Here is a 25,721-nt window from a genome sequence, read left to right on the forward strand (position 1 = left end):
TCCGTTCATCTCTCTATCATAAATCTTCTACTCGATTTGAGGTCACATAGGCGGGACAAGGTCGCATTTGTATTTCTACTTCTTCTGTTCTCGTTCGTCCCAGCGGTGTAATGTCTCTCCTCTCCTCGAGATGCGTTCGCATTCCCTCGGATAGAGAGGTCAACGTCCAGCTGAGTGGACGTGGTATATTCCCAAATGGGTCTGTTCTAAAGCGCCGGCTTTGCATCGCGGTGGTTCCAGGTCTTGTTCGTGCCCATGAATAAGAGAGGGTTTTGCGACCATCCGTCGGCTTCCCCACCTAAGAGATAGCTTTTGCGTGAGTGCGGTTAGTTCCTGGTTCGGTGTATCGAAGGGATTGCGGTTCGCGTATCCAGTTTCAGTTCTGGACGCGGATTGCTCCTAACTACTTTAAGGCGGCGCTTCTAAGCTCGCACAATCTCCAGCTCGCAAGGCACCAAGACAAAGATTCAGCTAAAGCATTTGCCAGTGGTTATTCGGTCCAGAGGCTAGAAAGTTCTTCTCTTGCGGTTTTTAAAAACAATTATCCCAGACTGTTTATGCCATGGAACAGGTATTATTTGAAGCCTATGACTCATTGAACTGCCGGAAATACCATGGAAGTAATTTGTCCTGACATCATAAAAATGCATCACTATTGTTCTTAATTCTTATAAATAGTTTTTTATAGTAGTATCCCAGTCTAGATAGGTTTATGAAGTACTAAGTACTTCAGGGACTAAGTGCTTCCAAGTTTCTAAATCTTCCCCCAAGACGACTCGGTATTTTAAGTATGTGGCACTCCATTTTCACGTAATTTACCCTTTGCCCAAGGGAGTAATTCTTTTTGAAATTAAGAAACAGTATTGGTATTATTATTTAAAAAATCTAAATCGTCGATTTAGTCCTAGAGAAAATAGCGTTATGCAAGTTACCCAGTTCCATAGAAGCATGTTAGAAATCACGAGTCACAAGATGCTAGTCACAAGTGCATTGGAGGGCCCATTGCGCTATTTCTGTTTCTACATGGTACCCTCCAAGCCACTGCTTGGATGGATGGTTTGGGGTGATTCAACCCCGGGACCGCAGCATAATAAATTAAGTTCTTTTTTCATTTTTAGTTGTAATACATATGCTATATGTCATTAAAAGTGGTTACACAGCGTTTTGATTGGCGATGAAATGTTGGAGACGCAGATAAAGGAAAGAACGTTATGCAAGGGAGGTAGTGGGAGGAATTTTCACCTTGTCTTTTACTAGACGGGGCTTAAAAAAATAGCCCATGGTGTCCGTCACAAATCTTCCTTAAGCGGTATACCATTAAAAGTAGTAATTGTCATTATTGAAATTTGATCTGAGAAACTTGAAATTACCAAGGAAAATCACATTAACCAACTTGCCACACTTACCAACGGATTCACTGTTTTCATTCCGTAGGCCTACATAGGTTCCATGATATTATTGGGCGCAGGTTAGAGGATTTGCTGAACGGAGCGAAGTGGGGAAAACTGTTTTTCCCTCCACTGGAACCTCTTTGCATTGAAATACATATATAACCCATTTTCCCTTCATTTCAGGTTTTCTTTACGTTCATACAGACGTCTCTGAAAGATTCAATCATCACTGGCGTCATACTTTTCTATGCTCATACTGATGGAAAATACTCGCGATAGGCATCTTACTTAATACTGTGAACGATAGACAGCCAATAGACGCAAGTATGGAGCAGATTGCAAACGATTGGCTAAGGATAAGCATTTAGGGGTTGCTCTAATTTTTTCACGGGAAAAAATAAATCCTAAAGATACATAGTATTTCTGGGATATATCATACACGAGTGAAAGTTTTTTTGTCGTCCAGGCGAAAAATGGAAATTATGTAAATTATTGATTGCTTTCCGTTTCAGTCCTACCCGGTCCTACTTTGGTCTAATGTATGTAAATCTGTCGTTAGAACCTTTTTTCTCAAATGATTCCCGTACCAGATATGAAAGTGTTATAGTTACGCTTCATTTGACCATGACACACGCGTCGAAATGCTAAAGGAATTATTTGACATTTGAAACCAGTAATAATTGTTTCTCTCTTACAGTAAAAAATTTAAATATCATGACTTTTTTAGTATCTCATTGTTTTATATACGAGAATAAATTGAATTCATGAAAGAAAAGACAGAGGCTTCCACCCTAGCGTAATAAATTATTTATCATCGATAGTTGCTTAATATTATTTTCTTAACTGGGAATAAATGTACATCTCAACCTGCTTCCTGCCGATTGTTTTCCAGGGAATGTGTGGTCAACAGCAAATCCAGGTCACCCATTCAAAGCATTCTGCCGATTTAAAGGTAGATTTTGGACGGTCCCTGAAGACTATTATCTTATAAGCGTTGCGAGAATTTCCTTTTGTTTTCCTTACAGTATTTCCTTCAATTTTTTGTTAATTCTGTATGCCTCCTTCCTTTCTGTAACTCAATTATACAACAGATGTACTCGTTAATCATGACTTTTTATATCCCACCACCTTTCAATACTGCTATAACCTTCTTTTTTTTTGCTTTTTTCAAAATTTATCCCCAGCAACGTTATCTCTCCGTATTTTATTCATTGCTATTTTAACACTCTCGTTTGTTTTCATCCATTTGTAACTCATTTTATACAATTTTTTCCATTTATTGTAATTTGATTATTAGCGATATTGATAATTTTATTTTCGTGAAAATCGGATTGGCGTTGGTCGTGTTTCTTTCTGTTGTGGCCACGAATTTTGCGGGGATAAAATGATTTCTGATATCGGTCTGTTCCGCAGTTATAGTCCCGTAAACTATTCGTTGTAGTGTCGCCTACTACTAGTTTAATGCGGCGCTGGAATTATTCCCTCAGTCTTATACTGACTTCTTTCTCTTGTAATTTATTACGTGCCTAACCTTAGTGCTTCCCCTATCTTTCAGCCCTGGATATCCAATTATGCAAGCTATGATGTGACTTTTTCTCTTAGTTTGTAATACTTCTTCACGTTTTCTTCATATTCTGTTAGCTTCCGGGACTAGGTCTTGTTTAGATTTACAAAATACCCGACGCTGTTCAAAATTATGCCTATGCAATGTGAAATAACCTTCCCTTCGTTTTTTCATCGGACTATTTCGTCTATTCGTTTAATGAAGTCAGTTATTTTCGCTCATCTCCACAGATGCTCCTATCTCAACCGATGTTAGTGTGACTGCCAAATTTTTGACTTAGTCTGGTTTGCTGGACACCTATGCCATGACCTACGGGAAGTCAATGCCTATGGGTGGCATTATAGCTTAATCTAGATGTTACTAAGCTTTTGATTTCAGAAGGAAACGATATCTACGAAACTTTTACTCGTGTCATGAACTTGTTTTCTGATCGCATCCTTTATATTATATTTCCGTAGGTATTTTTTTATGGAGTTAAGCATGCGATTGTTGTCTAGAGGACCTGATTACTCGGAACTACTATTCCTACCATTGCAAAATTTTATACGTACCTGCTTAGCATTTTAATAAGAGTGGATAATGTCTTTGATGCCTTAAATGGACATATCATTTTTAATATCACTGAGTGGGTATCTTCGTACTTTGCCCCCAAGGTGCTTGGTAATAGAACGTGTCCATATGATTAAAAATATCATTATCCCTTTCGTGGTGATATGTTGTAATTAGTTCCTTATTATTTCAATAAGAAACAAGAATTTTCTTAAGGAGAAGGATTCTATTCTCATGAGAAAGTTAGGAAAGCGAGGTGGGGGAAGGAAAAGAATAGGCATTTTGAATGAAATTAAGACAGGTAAGAAATTATGCTCGCTTAAAGAACGAGTCTTTGCAATACTTGGAAAGGAAGGGAAGGATATTTTGTGTCATGTTAGTAAGGATTTAAGGGAGTAGAGTTGAGCGTTGGGACTGTGTTAAACGAAAACGTGCCATAAACCGGTGGACTACCGCTAAACTACTGTTAATGGAATTAGAGGTTACAAATCTATTCTCCATCCAAAACTGGGTTCTTTCGCGCGTGGTCCCAAACTTGAGTGTAAGGAACGCGTTGGCCACTTCAGATCTTTTTTTTAAATATATCTTGCAGCTGACAATCCAACGCGTCCGTCAATTTGGATTTCGTACCATCCGGCGTGGGAAGAACTCCCGCGAGCGAGGACGACGGCGGGACCCGCCGCGTCACGGTGTGACCTATGCCGTGCTTCCCTCGGCGCGATCGTCAAACGCATCGGGAATTAAGGGCGGGGAGGGGGTGGGGGCAATATTAGCGGGGGTAAGGTCGGAGGGTAGGAGGAGTATGAGAAAGACGAGAGAGAGTGGGGGGGGCGTAGATGTGTGGGGTTGCGGGGACGTGTCGAGTGTAGTGTTAAGGGGGTTGGGGTGGGACCCGCCGTAGGAGGGAACGAGACGGTGGCGGAGGGGGCGAGGAGGGGTTAAGGGTTACGGGGCGAGTCGGCGTGGTCGCTGAAAGACGGGCTCCAAGAGAGGGAGCGGGAGGTGATGGGAGTCTGTAATCGTCCGCGTCATACTCGCGGAGAGAGATGGCATTCGGAGTGGGACCCAACTGGTGAGGGGTGTGCGGGGGGCAGGGGAGGGCGGGATAGAGTATGCGGGGAGTCAACAGGGGTCAATGGTACAGCCGACACACGTGACGACAAAGCCCACATCATCCTTTAACCAACCCCTCCAAAATTCCCTCCCCTTTTCCCCTCCCCAACCGTGTCGTCCCCACCTCCACCCCCTCTGGTGTCTCTCTTGCCCCACGCCCCCATGGCGACCCCTCTGCTCACCCCCAACCCACTCCATCCTCCCACCACTCGGATCCTGTTCTCACTATACCCTAATTTTGTCCTCCCGATCGCCTTGCGTGTGTATGTAAGAATGAGTGAGTGTATTATTCCTCCTTAAGATGGGGACACCTCTGGTAACCGACACTTTCGTGAGATTTGCATTTATATCCCTTCTTCACTTTCACACAAACTATTTTTCTCAACGGGTGTGCATATGCAGACAATCAATAATGGTTGATCAAACTTATGGGTGGAACAAACCATTTTCTCTAGTGTAAGGAAGAAGACTCAGAAGAGCTTTCTGCTTCTTTCCAACAAATATGTGTGCATATATACATGTGTGTGTATACGGCTGGCCGAATTAGTTGTCGTATAAATATTGTCGCGTGAAACTTGTTAGCGATGATTTGTCATGATGATAACTTACCGTGTTTATGCCGTTGGCGCAGCTACAGCGAATTAAGTTCGAACCATTAAATTCGCCGTATTCGCCTTCCCGGCCTTTTCAAAGACGACGGTGTACGAACATTCGCGGAAGTCCTACTAAACACCAAACCCCTACATGCCTTGGGATGAGTACGTTCACCTATTGTGAAGTTCATGCACTATAATAATGCTGGGTTTCCTTGTCCAAAACGGGCTCTCCGATCTCACTGTTGTGAGTGTGTTCTTGTGCAAAGGCTGGGAAGCTTTGGTATAATCTCTCTCTCTCTTTGGGGATCCTTGAATGTCATAACTATCAGCATTCATCTTTTTAAAAATTAAACTGGATATATAATATGGTATAAATATTTATGCGTTCATCTTACGCAATTAAAACGGCGTTTCTGTATATTCTTTGAATCATGAAATATTTTCCTTCGCTGGTCTTCATAAAATTTTACCAAGAGAATGTACAGTTTGCGTTTCCAATATTGATGTTTGCAATGAAACATATATTTTTTTTGTTTATGGTGTTTTTGAAATGGCAGCGAAATAAATAAGGTAGAACGCATGGCAAAGGAGAAGAGTTGATCGTTGGCATAAATCCTAAGAAGTCAGGAAAGATGGACACAGGACAATTTGATTGGCGATGGGAGCTTGAAGACTGTGAAAGAGGGGAGGAAGTTTGGCAAGGGAGGAAAGGGGGTAGGAATAGGATAGGGATGTTGTTGGATGGAATGAAGGAAGGAAGGAAGTATGGAGAGTTGAAGTGGGGATTATTGTAGTGTCGGGAGGCAGCTTGTGTTTGGTTAGGAGAGGTTAGGAAATGCATGCCTATCGATTCCTGTTCATCTAAAACCTACCCTAGACTTAATAATAATCGTCTTAAAAAGAGAGAGAAAGGACTATTAGCATTGTGTAATAAACTTGCCGTTATTTTCCATTTTGGTTTGTTGGAATCGGACCATATGCAATGATTCCCGACATGATAAATCTCGATTTCTTTATCGGCATCAATGGAAGTCGTGATGTGGGAAACTCGAAGGTATTATCGAATTTCCATTCCTATCACGACTCGCAGACTTGACGAAGTTATTTTGGTTATGAACACGGGAGAAACAAGGATTTTAAATGCTCTTCTAATTGGAAGTATGCACATTAAAATTAAATGAATTTATCGTTCCTAATAGTTATCGTGGTTTGCTTATGATACATCTGATTAATGCTATCGTCAATATCAAAACTCTTTGAAGATTCTTAATACACCATGCGATTGTGCGTCTTTATCTACAAAATACCCCGCAAACCACCGCAAGGGCGTGTGAAGGGTTCATTAGGTAGTTTTGAGGGGAGGCGACCGACAGCTAAGGTCATTTGCGCCATAGGGGATGGATAGGAAAGGATGAAGAGTGGAGAGAAACCCGGCGTCGGCATTAGCCTACTCTTTACGAAAGGCGCCAAGGGGTCCGCAGCTTAACGTCCCATCCGACGGACGGCGTACTCACTCAAAGTGCCCTCCACAAAGCACCTCAAGTAGGGATCGAGATACCTCTGAAAAATATTCAACACCGCCGGGATTTGAACCCGGGCCCTCTGGGTAGGAAGCCAGTACGCTAGCCCCCGCACCATCTCGATCCCCTACATTAGGGCACGAGACGTACGTGCCATAATATTAGCCAATGCATTCACTGTGCGCTGTATTAGCTAATGCACAAAAAAATTCACGTACTGACGTACACAATTGCCTGTATACGTCTTGCAATAATTGGGTTGTTGGATTGAATCATTAAGTTTTCGTCTTTGAATTGGTATCCGGGTGCTTGGGATCGATTTTGTTGTAATTGCGTTTCGCACGAAGAAAGAGCGAGTACTAGAATCTAGTGGTGGTGTATACGTCTATTATTTTATCCCAGTGGTCAAACATATCAATATAATTTTGTGCCAAAGTAATTCCTTCGGTTGTCGCTAGAGTACTGTGGTGTCCTGTATTTTTCTAAGTCATGCCGGCTCTCTTCCTGAATCAAAGGGCTCCCATTTTACTTCCTCCAGTGTACCCGTCAGGTTTATTTTTTTTCTCATAGAAATTTTTAACTGGCGGATTTTCTCTACACCTTTTCCAATTCGTAAATTAATGTTTCCTTCCAGATAGTTGCCACTTAATCCAAATGTGGCCTAACTAAATCTTAAAGGAGGAACAATCCTTTACTTTTATCCAATTACTTTTTCATTGCGTTTCCTACAACCCGCCTAATGAAATCTAACTTATTTAAGGTTGAACCCATATTCTCCTGATGTGTGTAACCCATGAAAGGTTTGATACTACTCCAGCACCCAGATATTTGATCTCTTCTGAAATGCTTGACTTCTATCTTACTTAAACTTATGTCTTGTTTATCTTTTTTTATTTCAATTTTTTCAGTGCAATGCATTTCTGATATTTTATTTTAACCATTGATTTTCTTATTAAATTCCAATCGCCATTACTTCAATATCTGATATAATTCGGTGAAGAGTAGAGTAGAGAATGCTTACTTTATATGTAAATCACAGTGTTATCTGCAAATAATCTTTTGAGTGTTGCTAAGGTGGAAAATGTATGAATAGTACGTAAAGGACACCTAAACTTTTCCCGCCAATGATGTGGAGGTTTCTCATGCTTTCCGGGCTTATAATTCCTTGTTTCCGGTCTCATATTTCTTTATTCTATGATCCGTAGGTGGCCGAGTTCCTGACCCCACTAAATAGATCTCTTTAACAAGCCCCAAGATGCTAATAACATCTCATACAAAATGATCCTGAAGTAATTTATCGCTACTCGACTATTTCGTCCAGTTGCCCCATTTTTTTAATTCTGAGGAGCTCATATTTCTCTTTCACCGTTCGTTTTCACGCTCCGAACGCAAAATTATGTGCATTAGAACGTTTTATTATGGTATTTTGATCAGATTAAAACTAATGGAAGTTTCGTGAAGTGTACAGATGGGCCTCATCAATTAAAAGAATGAGCCGCGCATGCCACCCGCGCCCATAAAGCACTGCGGTGAGAGGGGTTTCCTGAAGGAAATTGAATTTAATATTTTTTTCAATGGAATTAGCCGGCGCAAGTGGCTAATCATTTTCTTTGGGAAAATCCATTAAGAAGTGCGTTTACACCTTACAACCTTTTGTGAAACAAGTTATTTTCGGTGGCAGAATAGCCAGTGCCAGACTAATATAGTATACCATCGGAGTTGTCACATCAACAAATAACTATTTCGGGCGTGCGAGGGTGCACCAAGAGAAAATAATTTAAGTGCGCTCAAATGTTGAAACAGTCTACCACTCTCCCCTGTTCGTTCGCAATAGCAATAGTCCACGGTTTTAATAGTGATCCAAAGTTGGTAGCACGTTACCAGAACGCAACAATATGGTAAATATTGTAACGTAACGTAAATATGGCGGCTCCTATTACCATGAACCACGGAAGAATAGCGTTCTCTCGTACGTTTATTGAATGCTTAAGGGGTGATACTCATCGAAATTCATCAACAAATAAAAAAACTGTTAGGTGATTTACTTTTGTTACTCCAACCGTGATTCATGCCCTGGGAATTTTCTAAACAGCGTTACTTCTGTAGCAAAACTTCCCTCTTATCGAGTGAGGCATACCTGTAATGAGTCCAGAGGCCTCTGCAGTAGTCCAAGGCACGATTCTTCCAGAAGTATTCGTAAAGTTTCTAACCGCTGGAGTATTTCTATAGCACGATATGGGGGCCTTATATGAAAATGATGTAGGTGAAAACCTTCTGTATTGAGAAACGCATGAATTAAAAATATTTAATTTTTGAAGATTTTCATTTGACTCCCAATTTTATTTCACGAGGGAGATTGTTTATTTCCGATCGCAGATAAGGATGTGATTGCGAAAATTTTTAGGATAGTGTCTCTATTTTCCTCTTTTTCGAGTGACGAATGCCTTTCGTTTCCTGAAGGATTCTCGACTTACTCACCATGACTACTTTTCAGAAATCGAAGCATCGGAGGATGGTAATTTGCGTCGATTTAACTATATAGACAAAATTTAATTAAATCAGGTGATTTGGATGAAGTTTTCGGTATGAACTCTGCAGATTTTCCGGTTGTGGAAGTAGCTTTGTATGAGACGATTACAAAGTACCTATCCCCGTGGCGTATGACCAAATCATAGACGATATGGGCGCTGTTTTCGGTAGTTTCAAGACATTCTGTATTTGGTCATTGAGATTAATTCTGAGGAATGGATGGTTTCTAATGAAAACTAATTTATGGATGTTCGGGTAGCATTGTTGATATTTGGCGATCTTGCCAATATTTTTCGGCATACCCGATATTGTTATATGGACCCTGTTGCTTGTACTTATAAATGTGTATCACGCATCCCCAGTTCTGTATCTAGCAGTTAATCTCCATCCAACACAGGATTAAGACTGAACCGGAGTGGGCCAACGCTGACAAACACTTCTCATCCGGGATTCAATTAGTAACTAGTACCCAGCCATCACCAGCGTGATCCCTTAAGCCACTGTGCTAGGGTTTCAATGGTATAAAAGAGAGTACAAACATAATTCCAAAATTTGCTTGCATCGAAAATGAGATTGTCATATGGACTTCCACCGAGTACCTCAGCAAAAAATGGACGTCCTTGAAGAAAGCATTTCCAAAACTCAACTAATCAAGAATATCAAAAATTTTTGAGATAAATTGAATCATGGATATTATTCAGATAGAAACCACGGTTATTTTCCTTTCTTAAATTTTAATTGGATTTCAGCAGGTTAGAGGAGTGGTACTAGTGTTAGTAATGACCGACATACTTTGTATACAATAGATAGAGCTTAGAGAAAATATAAATTAACATTATATGACTGGCAGTGTGTAGTCGATGCGATCGGCCAAGAGAGGATTAGTAGTTGACACAGCTTAATTATGTTATCATATTATACCGTCCCTTCTTCTATCGGAATCTTCAACATCCCTGCGCCAATCAAAACGCTCTGCATCCATCCTTCCTGCCTCCTATGGATTTCTCCCAAAAATATTTTCTTCTCCCCCGCCATACCTAATGCTCTTTCGTTTGATTTTCACCCTATACACTATACCGTCTCCATTTTTCTCTAAACTCACAATTCAAAAGCTTTCAATGTACGCCTATCATCCTGCTTCAATGACTCCCTGTCATAAGTACCCTCTCCTTAGTAAAACCTTCTTTGTCATGCCAAATTTTTCTCCGAATATTCCTATTAATTTGACTATTTCGGTCCAAAGTACTTACTAATGTTGGCAAACCGTTCAATCTGCTCAAGCTAATGAGCTCCTATTTTAAATGTTAAACGCATCAGTTCCTTTCCCTGTGCCGGTTATGGTTTCCCAGGAAGATCTGGTACCCGAAAAATCACATAGCTTGGGTGGAGCTGCAGGTACCCAGAGACTTGCCCGGGAATCGAACCCGGGACGCTCCGGTCAGTAGTCCAAGGCTCTACCCCCTGCACTACCGCGACCCACATATATTATATATACTATATATATATATATATATATATATAAACCTGCGTCTTTTGTGGGGTGTCACATGTAAATATATTTTTATTAAATAATTTAAAATCACACACGTACATGACCATAAAATAAGTTTTTGCTTGTATTGATAGTATGGATGGAAGGTGGGGTTTTATAGGAATGGTATGCGAGTGTAAGCGGCGGGAAAGTGCGGCGAGGATATAGTGTTAAGTGAAGGATTTCAGGATTTGCGGGGATGGGGGAGTGCATGGAATGGAGCGGGAAAGCGGCTAATAGAACTGGCGTAGGAAAGGGAAGGGAGAACTATACTGTGGGTGGGTGGGTCGTAAGATGAATGTAGGTGCGGTTTTGGTTTGGGATTCGTAGTGGGGCCGTGGGGAGGTTTTTGGATATGAGACCATTTGATTCCAGGGACGAAAAGGGTGGGTTGGGGATAAAGAGGGATAGAGTTGGGAAAGGGACGGTAAAAGGCGCCTCCAACTTTCTTCCTCGCCCCCTCTGTCTGTCTCGCTCTTCCCCTCTCCCGCGTGTCGCCTTCTCCTCTCCCGGCGTGTGTGATACGGGGTGGAGACCCCGCGTCGGTGTCACTCACCTCACTTCTCTTTCCCTACGCGTCAAAGGCGTTGTCAATCGAACGGAAATGTGGCGAAAATAAAATGTAATCTTGAGTATTCATTTTTCCTCCTCGCCCGTCTCTCTCTGACCCTCTCATCGCCTGGCATCGTCTAAATTGCGATCAAACACCAAGCGCCTCGGGCACAAATCAGCTGCGTAGTTAATGTTTGGACGCTATTATCTGATTATTTACTGCTATTTTACGAGGGTATGTCTGTAAATAAGTCGCAAACGTTTACAATACCTTATATCATGTTTAAATATCGCGCGCATATTTTGCCAGCAGAGAGCAAGCAGCATGTGTATGCTTGTCGTAGAGGCTATGTGACATCTGGTGGTCTGTCAGTCAGTCAGCTGCAAGATTGCGGGTGTGTTGTATGAGTGTACACGAGACGACTGTCTTGACCAACATTTCATTGGGAACGCTTGTAACATGCCTGCCCCCAGTGATTTTCAACCGTTCAGGCCCCTAAAAAATGATTTCGATAGCCGTGGGGCATAGAGGTTATAAGTTAGCTGCAAACAAAAGACTTCTTTGCTGTCGGTAAACAAGGACTTATGAAGAGATGGAATAAGTGTCTTAATTTATAGAGGTTGAATGTGTAGAAAAAAAAATAAATTTCGCCTTTGTCTCTGTTCAATTTTACGAGTTATATATTGACTTTCCCTTACAATTAAAATTTTTTTGCTTATTCCTAGCTATAAGCGCTCGTAGATAGATAAACTTCTTTATTCGGGTAAATTGAGGCGATAAGGTCCCTTCTTCCATTTAAACCTTCGTCTAGTTCATAGAAACAGTAATAATAATAAGAGGAAATACGATGAAGAAGTTTTACTTACGTCTCTGGAAAGTCCTCTTTCTTAGAATTAAATTTAATTTGCATTTACGTTACCTTTTTAAATTGGCTGCAATCGGAGTATGGCAATTGTTAACTTTCATTTTTAATTACCCACCATAAATCACTGTTTAATTTCAAATCGTGTGAATGTGTGAAAAAGTGGAAACAGGCATTTTTTTAATGAGGGACTATATGTGTAAATTAAGTATTACCAAGTCATTCAAAAAATCATTTTGGTAGGCATAGAATAAGAATAATTCTAAACAATCAAAAAAATTATTGGGTTTTCGAGAAAGAGTTAAAGAGCTAAATGAAACGTTAAATTCGGAGGTCATTCGGAGGTCATAACTATAGCAAGTGGAACAGTTTACTTATCTCTAAAGTGTTTTGAACCAATACGATTTTATGGTCAAATCAGTTAACCTTTTAAAACTGGAGTGATTAAAAATATTGGTACAGGTAGGTTACTCTGTAAATACACTGTATGTTACACGGTACGTGTATGTTACACCGAATGAAACTTCTGAAAAGAGTTAGTTCATTGCATATCGTATTTCCTTTTTAAACGTAATATATGTTCAACTTTCCGCAGTATATCTAAATTTATCATCATACAAAAAAAACTTTTAAGCATGGTTGATGGCACGTGTCTAAATTTTTTTTCGCGAATTCATACTTACGAGTTCTTGCGTACGTTTTCCTCCGTTAAGTGACAGATAACATGAGCCGACATTTTGGAATATAATTAGCGATATCGTGGAAAACTCGTAGATAAAAAACACTTGAAGAGTCATTGGACTCGTTTCTATTAACAAAAGTCCTTAATTGGCCTAATGTCAGTTTGGTCGGGAGACTGGGTTGCAATCTAAGCGAATGATTTTTTTCACCGCGAAATTTCGTCGCGTTTGCGTTCACATCGATAGGAATTTGAGCCCGATAGCACCCAGCGAGTAGGTGAAGGACCTACCCATTTGCTACCATGCCAACTTAAGGCTTTATTGTTTTAGTAGTTGTTGGTAGCTAACCGATTACAGTTGTTGTTGGATAATTTCTCTCCAACCACAACTTTTCTAAGGCCATGAGATTGCCTTGTGGTCATGTAAAGAACTTCCAAACAGATAATCTCATTTTGCACTACACTTTTTCGTCCTTAAAGCCCCTTCTCTTCTTTCTGTCCCAATTCGCGTCGTTCAAAGCTGCTCATTCTTTTCTTCTTTCCATTCCATTCCCATTCTCTCGTCTATCACAGGTTTCAACATCCCATTACCCCTTTAATATCTCTCCGTCAACTCTTTCTCTATTGTTTCAATTTCGCCATTAACATCCCCTCTGACCCTATCACTTGGAAAACTTCTTCGTTTGTCTTTTTCATATGGCTTATTTTTTTCCGTCCTCCTCCGTACGCACATCTCGTAAACCACCTCTATGTCCCCACGTCCTCTTTCCTCAAATACCAGGGCCCTTCTTCATACATATCTTTCCGAGTGATAAATAATATCAAGTAGAAATCGCGTCCGTAGTTGTCGTATTTCTAACGTTGACGCTTATTTTCTCCTCGAGCTAAGACAATCAGGGTGTAAATTTGGCAACGAGGGAAACCTTGTCCCTTTTAACGTACGCGTAGATTTGGAAAAGTTCCGGAATAGAGGGTACGGGTTGGATACGTGTACATTGCAATACAATCCTGTATATCAATGTTTTCATTAATCTTTTGTTTCTCTTCTGACCTTCTCTTAATCTTCGTATCATCACGTGTTGTTTTTGTCAATGTAATTTTCATTATTATGTGCGCGTAATATGACGAATGACTATGGTATTACCTTTTTAATATCCAATGAAACAAATTAATTGCACTAATTTATACTTAAAGAGAAGACAATGTTCAGTCTCTAATGTATAGTACTCGTTTGCATATGAGTGGTCCTTCATTCGTCATAACATGTGACGTGTGTTTCGTTAATATCAACGTGCGATAAACACCACTCATCCAATGAGGATCAGTCAGCAATCCTAAGGGTTATTTCGTTCTGTTAAATTATTTTTCGCGAAGTTCTCTTCTGGGGTAAGTCTTATCCATCTGCTTGCGGATGCATGCATCACGTGCTCCCGTGTACCATTTATGGCATGTCGGGGGTAGATTCATGTAAATTAGAATCCCACGTTTGGCAAAGTCACAGAGATTTGGCAAGCATCCCATTCCCAACGGATTTACTGCTCTTCTTTCCTGAAGTGATGTAAAACTTCTTCGGCCACATGAATATGCCTGTATAAATTTTTTCTCATTCCGTCGATTCCGTGAGTAACATTTGCTGACATTTTTTTTCCTACTCTGGTTATGAGTTCGGAGCAGTGCTATGGGGAGGCATTATCCTCGAGCACAAGTGCTATCGTTACCTTCGTTCAGTGTTGGAGATCGGTTACTCTATCCATCCGGAAAAAGTGGAACTGACGGAAAGTCCGAGCTTTTACATGTTTTCCTGCTTCTGAGGATGCATTGAGGTGTTTTTTTGCTGTGGGATAGGAACTTTTTGCTGTGTGCAACGATTTTTTACTAAGTTAGGTCCAAATTGTACCTAAAATGCTTTATTTCATAAAATCATCGACTTGTGAAATGATTTTACCAGTATGTATGAATTCGCAGAATCGTTTTTTTAAAGGGGGTCTGTAATGGTTTGAAATTTAGCTTTGACAGTTGAAGTGGCAAGGATTTGAAATGGTGATAATTATTTGAAATTGTGTTGCGGCTCTGAATTTACTCATTAAAACCACAGGTATTGCAATTTTCCACTAGATATTTTATTTCAACACTACCGGTTTCGATGTTTTCACATCATCATCAGGTGTGAGCACAAGTGCGTATCTTCTTCACATATATAGTTGCATACAAGGGGTGGGGGGTTTTAAGGGGAAAAGGAGGGGAAAAAGGGACAGGGGAATTCCATGAGGGGAAAGGATGAAAGGAGGGGTCAAAGAGGCGGGGAGGAACAGTGGGAATTCCATGGGGTGGGGGGTTTTTTGGGGGCAATACTGAGAATTAACAATACGACAGCCGGATTGGCACAGGTAATAAAATAAAGACATTGAGCTGTAGAGGGCCCCGCAGCAATTAAGGGCCGGAACAATCTGCCGGTGGGCCTCGCGAGTGATGTCCCGTGGCGAGGGTCGTTGCTCTGCTGGCTGAATGACGTCCTTAGGACGCCTGCGATGCGTCGGGGGATCAGTGGTGTTGTCCGTCGAGTCCATCCGGGGAATCGGAGGAACGGGGAGGGGAAAGGGGTGGTCGTTAACGGGGAGGAAGTAGGGGGGGGGGCTGGAGAAGAGGAAGGTTAAAATTGGGGAAAACTATTGGGGAAAATTGATGGCTAGAAGGGGGGAATGTGAAGTGACAAACACATCATTAAGGAGGGGAATTCCTTTTTTTGTGTGTTGTATTATTTCACACTGTTCGAGTGCGTCCAACTTGCGCCCTTTCGTTTGTAGCTGTAGCACTTTAAATTCGAAGTTGCAGTGATGTTGCAGTGATGCAGAAGATACGCACTTGTGCTCACACCTGATGATGATGTGAAAACATCGAAACCGGTAGTGTTGAAATAAAATATCTAGTGGAAAATTGCAATACCTGTGGTTTTAATATGTTACGCTTCCACCATATCACGCCTGAGACCTCATCATTCGCTGAATTTACTCGTTTGTGTAGAAACACGCATTAATATAAGAAAGTGAGTTTCAGAGAGATAGGCGAAAACAGTCGTTTTGTAGCCATTCAACCTATTCTCTCTTCCTTCATGTACACACACACATATATATATATAATATATATATATATATATATATATATATATATATATATATATATATATATATATATATGGGCTGACACAATATAACACACATAGAATAGAATAGCAACATTTAAAAGGACACTCACACGGTAAATTGTTCCAGCTTTCGGCCCTCTCAGAGGCCTTCTTCAAGAGACTGCTATTATATATATATATATATATATATATATATATATATATATGTATATAACGCACCATTACTTTCAGTATTTTCTCTATCCACTTTCTCTGACTTTTTCGGGTTTTCTCCTGCAACTTTCTCACCTCGCTCCCCCGATTCAAAACCTCGTTGTCTATTTCCCTTCCCTGTCCAACTTATTTCTCCAGTCTCCTACACCACACCCGCATCTCAAAAAGCTCCACTCCACGCTCATCGACTAGCCTCAGAGAGCAGGTCTCACAACCGTAATGCACTACGTGCCATATTAAAGTATTTACTAATCTTGTTTTCACGTCTCCACTTAGTGTATCATTCATTAATTATCTTCCCATTTTAAATATTTCTTTCGCGAATTCTCATAGCGTCCACACTATTTATGCCAATTTTGCTCTAAAATACTGCCAACATACTCGTACAAGAATTGATCCAATGAGCCTAGTTTATTTCCTCCTACTGTGGTTTATAACTTAGCTTTTCTACTTCTTGAGAATCTCATTACATTTGTTTCCTGGCGGTTAATTATAAAAATATGAGTTTTTATCAAAACTTTCGCAGTAATTTGATGTGGCAGCAGAAGCCCGAAAGTAGCCGTGACACCTTAAAATTATGATAAGATCGTTGAAATCACTGCCACGTTTCCTTTCCTAAGTCTTGACTTTCAAGAATATAATGGTTGATTGCAGATTATTTATATGTGGGTGTTGAGACGGGTGGAATAAGTGAAATGAACGGATAGAAAAACGATGAAAAACGTTCTAATCACGGCTGGAGTAGGAGAAAAATTTGTTGCGAGAAAATCAAACGAAGCAGGAAAAGAATTTGTTCGGATCATGTTGATTGGCAATGGACTATCTGAAGACTGTGGTAGCGGGGAGAATTTTGGATGAGGAAGGTGTAGGGGAGGAAAAGATGAGGAAGTCCTGACGGAGTAAATGGGGAGGGACATGGAGGTAATATGTGAAGTCTATTTGCTTTCATTCAATAATCCAGTGTAAGAGGACGAATATTTACCGATATGCCGAGCACATTCCTATTGGCAATTTCTACTTCCACCCATGTCGTGGGGAAATTTGCACGAACACACTTGACTGACATGTGAATGGAATGTATTCTTAATTGAAGGCTCGACACATTTTTGCGAAACACCAACGGTGTTGCTATTTATTGGATATTTCGGCAATTTGCGATGGAACCATATTCTGGCCTCGCTCTTGCTATCGGCTTCTCTCTTTACCTGGTCTCGTCGTCATTTTTTTGTTTCTTCTTCAATAGAAATTTGAAGAAAAAATTCCTGTTATGGGCTCAATTTGGCCAAGGTTAGAATTTAGAATTGTTATATTTTAATGGTAAAATTTTCTCAGCTTGCAAAAATAATTCTCTTTTAAATCAGTGGAAAAATCTTTTCAGAATTATGCTTTAATTTTGCTTTTCATATCTTACGATTATGCGGTTAACAAAAGCGTCGTAGTAGTTGCGTCAACGAAAATGTCAGTGTTAATTTTGTAGGGTAACTCACCATCGTAGGTCTCGGTTATCTATCTTTTAAAAGATCACTTGAAAATGATGTAGTGCTTAAAAGATAGCGGAAAAGAAAATACTTCGTTCTTCCACGTATATGTTATTATACACGACATAGGTTTCGATTTACAAAGTCATCCCTGACTTTGTAAGTCAAAACCTATGTCGTGTATAATAACATGTATGTGGAAGAACAAAGTATTTTATTTTCTGATATGAATCGCTTCCACAAATTGACGCTTGAAACCATTCTACGAGGGCGGTTCAATAAGTACCCGTGTTTGACGACAAGGGCGTTCCTGAGGGAAGTTTATGTTATCATCGTGTGCTGCCATCTATCAAACGACAGTGAAACAAATTTCAGACTGATTTAAAGGTTAGTTTGGATTTGGCAGCAATTCGAGTAAGACGTGTTTTCGCTGTGTTGATTTTCGCTAAGATGGAAAAAGAGCAGTATCGTTCGGTAATTCGCTTTTTGTTTTTGGATGGGAAGAAATGCGAGGAGATAAAAGCAAGTTGGATGCTGTTTATTGGGACACTTCGCCATCTATGACCACAGTTAGATATTGGTTCAACGAATCTAAACGTGGGCGAACATCTGTTTTTGATGAGGGGCGACCAGGACGCACGGCAGACGTGGTTACCCGAGGAAATCATTCAAAAAGTCCACGCCATGATTCTCGATGATCGACGAACGAAAGTGCGCGAAGTAGCAGAGGCCGTGGGCGTGTCGACCAGAACGGCAATTAATATTGTACATGATAAGTTGGCGATGAAAAAATTGGCGGCCCGATGGGATCCGCGATTGCTCACGGTGGACAACAAGCTGATCCGACTGTCAACTTCGAATACTGCATGAAATACGTTATGAATTGCTGCCGCACCCCCCGTATTCACCCGATCTGGCTCCCTGCGACTTTTTCTTATTCCCTGACATGAATAAATGGCTCGCGGGAAATAAATTTAGCTCAAACGGGGAAGTTATCGCCGAGAAAAAAGGCGTATTTTGGAGAGTTCGACAAATCCTATTTTTTGGAGGGGTTAAAAAATGGCCGGAACGTTGGGAGAAGTGTATACTTCTTAAAGGGGACTATGTTGAAAAAAAAAATGTTTTTGAAAAAATGGTTACTTCATTTCTAACACGGTTACTTATTGAACCGCCCTCGTATTCTTAAAATATAGGTTTTAGAGAGTGTCTAAAAACGGTTTGGCAGCGAAATACTGTGCTTACTTGCTCAAGTTTGCCCTGAAATATTTCTTTTGAGTTCTTATTCCTTAATAACTTGAACTTATTTAATTCTTTTACAACGCTGTATTGTATTTTGTCATTTGGTATTATGACAGAAAATTCGAAATCATTAAAAAAATAAAGATTTTGTGAGTAGTCAGGAAGCGAAATCATAGTACAGGGAAGAATTTTGGCAGATAAAAAGTGCAGACCAGCAGAGGCAAGCATTGCTTCTAGTGATAAAATCATTTGTTAACATGATAAAACGTTATCTTCGGATTGATAAAAAAGTTTTGCTTAAGGCTGTGGGTGAAGTTTAGCCCTGTAGAGTTCATAAGCGTGAACCATTGCTGAAAGAGAATTTAAAGCAATATCAGAGGCGTTTGAAGCGTGGTGCTACAGTAAAATAGAAAAGATATAGGGGAAAATGAAAACGCGGAAGGGGCAGGGATAAGCTAGGGATGTTGGACGGAATGAAGGTAGGAAGGAAGTATACGGAGATGAAGAGGGGCTTGTTGCAGAGTAGGATGTTGGATTTTATTTTTTTTAGGAGAAACAAGACATTTATTTGCTAGTTGTGATAACCTAATAAAAAACAATGTACAATGGATTTTATAAAGAGGTTAAATGTTTCTGTGTGTGAGAGATGGTGTGTAATGAAACTTTATCAGTCAAAGAAAAATGATTTTTGTTGGACTTATTCTTAGAAATGAGTACATTGTCAATTTAATGAAAGAAAATGGAAGAACGGTGGGACATAAGAAGACTAAAGCTTAAATATAACAGGGAGATTATTAACGACCTTAAGCTAAAGATCGCAAGGAAATCATAAGACTAGCGAACGACGAAAACGGAAGATGGAAGTCATGGGTGCAAACTAGTAATGAGATTGACGATAAATGGAGGGAGAAATAACTCGCGAGAAAACACAATAGCCTCGTTGACAAGAGCGCAGGTTTTCTCGTTTGTTGCACGCGTACTACATCTGTATGAAAACAGTGAAGCCTTTGGTGGAAAATGTCCACCACTCAACCCGCTGAGGGGGTGGGGCATTGTCCCGGTATGGACTCAAAGAACCACCAATTAGTTTCAGCATTCAACGGAGGTTTTATCCCCATAAGCGGAGGCGTGTGTCGAAATTTTCCGGGGGTTACAGCGAAGGGAAAAGAAAAAAGAACAGAGATTCACCCGTTGAAATTTTTCCAAGCCTTAAATTCGGCACGCACTGTGCCTCGAAAAATTAGTGGGCCCTAAAGTAATTTCCCGAAATCCATTTCGTTGACACACTTTTTAGATCCATCTCTCCCCTTTCCCCATCAACCCCTTTTGTTTTCTATTGCCTCCTCCCATCCACGCGGTCCATCACTCCGGGGCACTTCAACCCCCGAGAGTCCTCTCCTCGCCCACCCTTCGCCCGATTCCCCTTTCCCCCAGTTGCTATCTCTTTCTCCATCTCTTTTGTCCATATCTCCATAGCCAGCTCTATTACGCAACCCAACCTCATATGACCGCTCTCCGGGCCGACCATTCCCACCTCCACGCATCTCCCACTCCCCCTCCACCTAAATGGCCCGACCAATCCTTGTCTGCCCGCTTCCCTTGCCAGCTCCGTGTCGTGCTCCTGATCCTCCCCACCTCCCCTCCTATTGTAAATTGTATTTACAGCATCCTATAATTCATACCATACCACTTCTAATGAGTCGTCCGACGTACATTCATGTAGTGACCCTTGAATCTGTTTATGATTAAATCGCAAAAATAAATCTCCTTTTAGCATTGCGATTTCGGAAAAATCACTTAAAGAGGAATCGTACTTAAAAATATAATGAGTTTACTCATGAGAGTATTGTTTCAATTTATATTATGATGCGGACATTTGTGAAACTATTTTAATTAATAAAGAGGAGGAAAACCTTCGCTGCGGATAAGTGGAAATGCACCACTTGTTTACGAGACTCGATCCCGGTGAAGTGTCTCACTGTCATTCGGATTGAGTTATCATCCGGTATGGCAAAATTTTGGGCTACCAACTACATTAATCCTTCATCCACAGCAATCGCTTTGGTTGAAATGTTAATCTTTTTTTTCGTAATTCGGTTCAAAATAATTGTTCACGGTAAGCCATTCACATTTGCTTTGTGGACCCACGGATTCTCTCCACGATTTTGCCCGATGACTTGAGAAAATGCCCTCAAAGCCTAGATCTTAGGTAGACCAAAAGCCGGCATAAAAAATTATCCTGTGTGGAAATTAAACACCTTTGTATTAAACTCATTTTCAGTGACCTCTCCATTATCCATGTGCGGATTTTCCGTTTTGCGGTGAGTGCGTGTTACCCTCTCCCCAGCCGGAAATTTTGATAAAATTACAATCTAAAAAGATAACAAATGCTTTGAAACTTTGATGAGCTCAATGAAAAATACGTTTGAAATAATTGAGCATTGTTAATACGTTTTAATTTCGCAAAATCAGAAATCGTCTATAGTATTTAATTTTAAAATTTAAACATTTGGAACTATCCTTACTTTCCCATAATAATTTCATCATTTCCAATTATCATCTCGTATTCATCAGACCTTAGAATTCCATAGTCTCCTTTTAGGCGAGCAAATAGCTAGTTTTACTATGATACAAAAATTAATCATTAACAATCAACGCTGCATTATTTTAATCGGTATCATATAAGGAATATGAATCCTATCAGCGATCAAAATACGTTACTGCTATTTACTTAATGATAGTTCTGCGTTCTCGTGAAATTATAATTCCATCTTTGTAAAATGGCGGAAAAACAGAAGAAATTGCTAAATTCCATTGCTAAATAATTTCCATTGCTAAAAAAACTGGAATTAATAACATGCAATGAAAAATGATAGTTCCCGAATACAGCCATGTATATCCATTTATATCACGCCCATATTTTACACATATTTCGGTTATATGAATTTTTCGATAATCCGTGCTTCATCATGCATACGTTTGCACGGATAATCGCCAATTTACTGTATTAAATTGTTGGAGGAGTTTGTTACACCCCTCGAAGTGTGTGCATCATTCCTTACCCTATCCAACCCGAAGATACCAACCGTCACACGTGAGCGTATCGAATTGGATGCTTATCCTGCGCGCCTTTCCCTTTCGTGATGACCAATTGAAAAAAAAACAGGATTTTTGGTCGTACGTAGTTTATTCCCTTTTTAGTAATTTTTTCCAGATTACCCTGTTCCTGTATATTTATTTCGTTTGTGCCTCATACACATATTGTTTCATGCAATATCTCTGTTCCTGGGACAACCAGAAATTAGAGGAACTGAGGAAAACACCTGGATAGTGTATCTAGCGAAGTCACCCGCCGACGACTAGTACGTAAAATGCAAGCATTTCGTTTAGCTTTTCTCGATCGGGATTCGCACCTCAAGTTAATCCATTTTCCAAGTGCTTCCGCGAGATACGTTACCAAGGCTCTTCGCACTCGATCGAGGGATCTGAAATCGAATCCCGACCAAGGTGTTTGATTTTTACCGTGTGATATTATCGCATTAGTATTTCTCTTCCTGAGACTTTTTGATCGCATTCAATCATGACATTTTCAGCTCATCATTTCCCATAAAAACAATTTTCTTCTTCGTTATAAATCTAATTGTTACTTCTTCTCCGATATATTTTCTAAAAATTATTCAACCAGCCGAAAAAAATTTCTTGCCTACTCGTCTATTGCCTGTAAATCCGATCCGCAGGCTTTCGAGACCCAGTCATTCCTTTTCCTATCTCTACTGTATATTTTTTTTACCGTAAGTATTCCTTCAAATAATCTCCACATTAAGTCGACGTTTATGCATATCCTTGGGTACCCAAGTATTCATAATCCATAGAATGTATACAGTAATGTGGCGACCATCATGCTTCCACGAACCGGTAGTGCTCTGCAGTTAATTAGCTATGTTGAAATATTAAAGCACAACATTAATATTTCAACATTTTCCACATACTCACTCTGGACAAAATTCCTGCCGACATTAGCACACGCCTTTCAATCTCTTCATAGGAACTTCTGCATTTCACAAACGTTTCGCTGAGTCATACATTAACCGCCACTTTATTTATTATTTCGCCGTTGACACGTACTACGCAATCATTCATTCCATTCGCCTTGAAATTCACATAATTTATATTTAGGAGCTTTAACCCTTAATTTTATTTCATTTCCTTCTACAGTGAAACTATCAGAACTTCGAGTAGGACATGTCGTATTATTGGAATAGGAATTTAATGGCAGAGAATGCGAAAAAATGGAAAACATTATTGAAGTTTAACAAACGTAATAATTATTTTGCGTTTTCATGTAGATGTACTTTTTTTGGTTCAAGAACTTTGTTGACTGCAGATATCCAGTTCCATCGTTTATGTTTTGCTGAACTTCCTTCTTGTTTCGTATCGGCGGTGTTGTATATTCGAAAACCATGCCGTGAGTAGATTTCTTAGAAGCAAACCCACTTTTCAGTTTCACAGTTTGCAGTAGTACTTGCGAACATGCGTAGAACTACTATGGGTAGGCAAATGAAAACAGAGTACCCGCCATAACACACTATCCGCTAAAAGCTAGAAGCTAGCTTTTTACGTATGGATACTGCCATCGCTCTGGTAGAAGAATTGCATAGTGAGAACTCACAGGCGCACGCAGTTGTTGGTGCGCGGACTGGTTGTTGTAGCGGGTGTTAGGTTTTCATTTGACTGCCTCTCGTATTTATCTTTCGTGGCCTATCTCCCACCAGGAGATATCTATGACAGCCTTCACTTTGGATGTCCACACGTATACCCCGCCCACCCCTTAGGACCCACAAAACGGGTTCAGTCCCAAGCCATTCCTAGTTCAATTGCATGACGACGTCTTCATACCCGAACGATTCCTTTTCGTGATTCTCTACCCCTGGAAGAGTTTTAGGCGTTCCTTTTGGTCCACTGTCCCTTTCACGGCCGTACTTTCACTATTCCGCTGATATTTCGGGGCTTTTACTTTACCGCACGACTGATCCTGGGGAGATATATGTGTGTGCGTGTGCCCCACGGTTCAATTTCTCGAATGAGGATCTCATTCTCCTGTTATTGCATTGCTTGGAGGAACTCGAATCTTTCTTATTTAGACCTCTTTCTTATTTAGACCTCTTTCTCCATCCCCACTGATATCTCTGTGCTTTCGATGACGTAATGCTTCTTCTAATAATTTAATAAAACATATTTATGTATGTACATATATATGTGTGTGTGTGTATATGAATATGCACCACGCGAAGTATTATTTTATCCTTGTACTACATTCGTGAACAACGAACACAGGGTACAGAGAAACGTAAACTCATACTTAAGCGGGTTGTAAAATCTGTGTGATAGGTACGGGATGAGAATTAATCATAAGAAAGGAGCGTGGATTGAAGGATTTTTGAGATGCGATAAAGGAGAAAATAAATTGGACGGAAAGTTGAACGGATGATGTAGTTAAAACACTTCCAAGATTTGTAAACTGTTTCTTTTACACTATTTGATGTTCTATAATTTTTACCATTGCCTTACTCTCCACGTAACCTCATTTGTGAAAGAGATTCTTACATTTATTTAAAAAACATCGTGTTAAGAAATTTTCGAAAATTTCTATTGTCGTGATGAACATTTTCACGCTGGCTTAAGTGCGGCATTGGTTAGGAGACTCGGCAATGTAATCAGTTCCTCTGCCTATCGTACATCTACTTTGAACGGTGAACTAACGATAATGAACGGATCGAGAATAATTTGGAGGAGGTCCTTGATGAAATTTTCGCCTGTAGGAATCGAAATATTTTTTGTCTTCCCGCGGAAGACCTGGAGAAGTCAGGGAAATAAATCCGTAACCGTGCCGACCCCGAGAACTCAACGCTCCCCCACCCTGCGGTCGTAACCGGAACGAAAAAAAAGTTTCCAACAATGGGCCACCTTGCTCCGTATTTCGCCTGCGCACACCCCTACCTCTTTCCCAGCCTCCCATCCCACCTTCTGATCCCGCTGCCCCCACCACGCCCTTCAGAAAAGTTGTAACGTCTAATTCGCTGAGGTAGGACCCATATTTTACCTCCCCCCAACCCCCTCCCCATCTTCCCTCCCCACATCTCGCATCGCTCCCCATCGCCCCCTTCCGCGCGCATAAGGGATAATAAATCTCTCCGCACAACCGATTTCTCTCTCTCGCTCTCTTTCTCGATCTCCCTTTCCTCTCTCCCAGCACACACGCAGGAATAATTCTTCCTATCCTCGTTTTCCAACTCTCATCCCGCTCACCGCTCGACCCTCCTCCTCCGATACTCCCTTTCATTCCTTTCCCCGTTTGCAATTGCCGTTCGGCGGAGCAAGTTGAAGGGGGATGGTGACAGCGAGAGAGAGAGAGGGGTGATGGGGGGGTTTGTGTGGAGTAGGGGGTTTGTAGGACTACGGGTTTGAAGGTCGGAACGAAAATTTTTTGACGGAAGCGCTTCCTCGTTTCTCGATTGCCGTCTCCTAACTCCCCGCCCTGGCGGTGGCGCCGCGTCGCGGGTGAGATTGAGAGAGGAAGAAGGAGATTGGTTTTATATATATATATATATATATATATATATATATATATATATATATATACATATATATATATATATATATATATATATATATGTATATATATATACACACGTATATGTATACATATATATATTATATATATCCAAATATATATGTATATATATAATATTTATATAAAATATA

Source organism: Hetaerina americana, unplaced genomic scaffold (assembly GCF_022747635.1).
Source record: "Hetaerina americana unplaced genomic scaffold, ioHetAmer1.1.p SCAF_11, whole genome shotgun sequence".
Classification (NCBI taxonomy): Eukaryota; Metazoa; Arthropoda; class Insecta; order Odonata; family Calopterygidae; genus Hetaerina; species Hetaerina americana.